The sequence below is a fragment of the Chrysoperla carnea genome, chromosome X (assembly GCF_905475395.1).
Source record: "Chrysoperla carnea chromosome X, inChrCarn1.1, whole genome shotgun sequence".
NCBI lineage: Eukaryota > Metazoa > Arthropoda > Insecta > Neuroptera > Chrysopidae > Chrysoperla > Chrysoperla carnea.
In genome coordinates, this window is record NC_058342.1 from 10,678,567 (window position 1) to 10,681,656 (window position 3,090).

The window sequence follows — 3,090 nt, forward strand, 5'->3', positions numbered from 1 at the left end:
TTGTTCGAAACCGAGATAAATGAGCTTAACTCAGATGATATTTCAAATATTGATACAGGAACTGAAATATGAAGGTAATCAAAACGAAGATTCAATTAATTTATTAGCAAGCACTCATTTCGATTTCTTATCAATAAAAAACGAACAAAAAAATCAGATTTATGTAAAATCATTTTCCAATTAATGACGGTCAAAATGTTTCTAAATTTTGCATAAAGGACGGTTTGATTTGCAAGTTAGCGGGTAAAAATAAATTAAAACGAATTTTATTAACCGAATCCTTGATATCCTACGTTCTAAATTACTTTCATAATTCAATCCATGGAGCACACAACTCAATAATAAAAACTTATAGGACAATATCAAAAATATTTTATATTAAAAATTTATACAACATTGTTAAAGATTATGTCACAAGTTGCAAAATTTGTCAAGAATCACGGCCATATACACGGGTCGACAAAATTAAGCTCAGTTCAAATATTCCACTTGCAATCTTCGACACAATCTTTTGCGATTTTGTAGGACCAATTGTAAAATCTCCAGAAAACCATCGTTTTATATTTTCTGCCGTAGATGGGTTTTCCAAATTTCCCTTCGCACAATCATGCCGTAATCAGACAACAGATACCGCAATTTCAATTTTACAAGACATATTTCTCCGCAATGGATACCCACGATGTATAGTAACTGACAATGGACCTGCATTTACTTCACACAAATTTAAGATGTTTTTGTTCAACAATGGGATAAAACTTTGTTTCACAAGCCCATATACGCCATCTTCCAACAAGGCTGAAACATTAAACAAAGTTATCAAATACAATCTTTCTTGCCTCTTGAAACAGTATGGCCAGATGCACAAAAATTGGACCAAATTCTTGGGATTTGTAATACTTAATTATAACAATACCTACAAAAATGTATTACAAGCCACCCCAGCGCAGGCATTTTTTGGTCGTGAATTGTTAACGCCATTGGTCATTATAAACGAACTAACGGATTTACTGACAAGCAATGAAATCCCGTCAAAGCAACAAATTGAAAACGCAATTAAATTGGCTCATCAAAACCAAGTTAATAAAACACTTAATAGGCCAGCAGCATCAAAATACAGAGTTGGTCAATATGTAATGGTAAAAAACTTGGCACCAAATACGAAATTCGATCAATCATCCAAATTTCGTCAAAAGTTCAATGGTCCATACAAAATCGTCAAATTTTCAAGCCCAACATTTGTAAGACTACGGGCAAAAGGCAACAAAACCATAACGTCGGCTAGTATTTACAATATACGTCCATTTTTTTCTAGAACTTAAGCTCTATTGTAAAATTTATTTTTTATAATGTGTGACTCCAAAATTAAGAATCTATGTAAACTTCTATATCCGCATTCGCTTTTCTTTAGTCCGGGGGAATGTATATATGTTTTTTTTTTATTATTTTGTATTCCCGCCAGGCCTAAAATAAAAATTCAAATTATTAGTTCCAAAAAAAAAAAAACACAACCAAAAAAATAAAAAAACCAACAAACAAAATTACCAAATAATACCTGTTCAAAAGTTTTCTTCAAAATAAAACCAATTCAAATCGCTCTCTTTTACTGGCGATCTTGGAGTGTCTACACGGATACTTTCCCCAACATGGATTTTTAACAAACCATCATTAATACAACACATGCTAAAGGTTTTGGGATATATACTTTGGAATGGCTATCAATGTTGTGGATTAATCGCATGGTGTCGGATATCGGAGTTTTATAGTACTTAAGTATCTTTTAAATTTTTATTATTTCATAAGTTTATAATAATTTAGCACTGTTTAGGGTGCACTCTTTAAATAGAACCCAACTTGGACATTTATTTTGTGCGCTGATCAAACGATGTCGCGAATCGACTTCAATTTTGGTTTGGTCAGTCGCATATCTAAAATTAAGTAATACAATAATTGGTTTTCAAGTGTTAATTGTTTAAAAAATTTTTTAATTGAACATAATTTTAACTTACCAAAAACGGTTTCTCATATAAGAATTTTTTGAACATCATTTGAGCCTGAGTTAAGAAATTTATTTTTTATTATAGCCACTGTGCTATTTATTTGTTTTTGATGTTCAAACAAAACTTGACACACTATGAATAATTATTTCTTTCAATTAAAATTAAACTTATTTTATTTCTCTTTATGTCAAAACTATTGACACATGTTTGGACGATCCTAACCTCATTGTTTTATTGTAGATAAATTTAAAGGTCTGTTTTACTTTCGATATTTTCATTAATTAGTAAAAATAGGTTTGTTTTAAATCATATCAATTTATATTTCAATATCTAAAGTAGAACAATAAAGTAGATTGAGTTACTCGTTTTTTTGAGTTATTTAGTATAGAAAACTAAATTTCATGGTGAATAAATATTCATTTTATTAATCTGTGTGTTTTTTAAATGTGAATTATTAATTGAATGTTAAATTAACTGAAAATCTTAAATAAATTATAGTTCATTTCTATATAATATCCCCATATTGTAAACGTATTGTACCTCAAAAGAATAATCATGTTTTAAAAATAGTTAATAAATACTTGTGTTGTTGCATTACATAAAATATTTTATTATCAACAAATATTCCCCAGCTATCTTTTTCAGATTTAACTGACTCTGGAAGAAGTTAACAATAGAGCATAAACGGATGGATATCTGGCGGGCCCAGGGATAATCCATCAGATCACTATTCCACATATTAGACCCGCTCTCTGCATAAGTACAACCAAGCCCCTTTCACCATAGGCACAGTTTTTTTCATTTACAAACTATCAATAGATTCTCCACTTAGTACCTCCTATTGATGAAACCTCCTATTAATGAAACATGCTATATAGAAATACGACATTTCGGGCTCATCAGAGACAATTTTATAGGGTATAATTGCTCGTTTAGAATAGATTATGACGAGGAAATTGACTTATTTGGATGTTTGCGAGATTCAGTAAACAATCAAGGTTTTGGGATGATCTTAAAAGAAACTCTGATGACAATGTTTACAAACCACAAAGCTGGCGTTCTAATTGCCACATCAAAATCTTTAGGAGTCATG

The 3,090-nt window shown here is 30.4% G+C and overlaps 1 long non-coding RNA gene across 1 annotated transcript; it reads right to left on the bottom strand.

The window, feature by feature from the left end:
- Nucleotides 1–354: 354 nt before the first annotated feature.
- LOC123302438 lies at nt 355–2,059 on the bottom strand. The gene is made up of 4 exons (XR_006535519.1): nt 2,007–2,059; nt 1,553–1,925; nt 918–1,461; nt 355–795 (listed from the first exon to the last, which is right to left on the bottom strand). It is a non-coding gene; the product is annotated as an uncharacterized LOC123302438 (long non-coding RNA).
- Nucleotides 2,060–3,090: the final 1,031 nt, after the last annotated feature.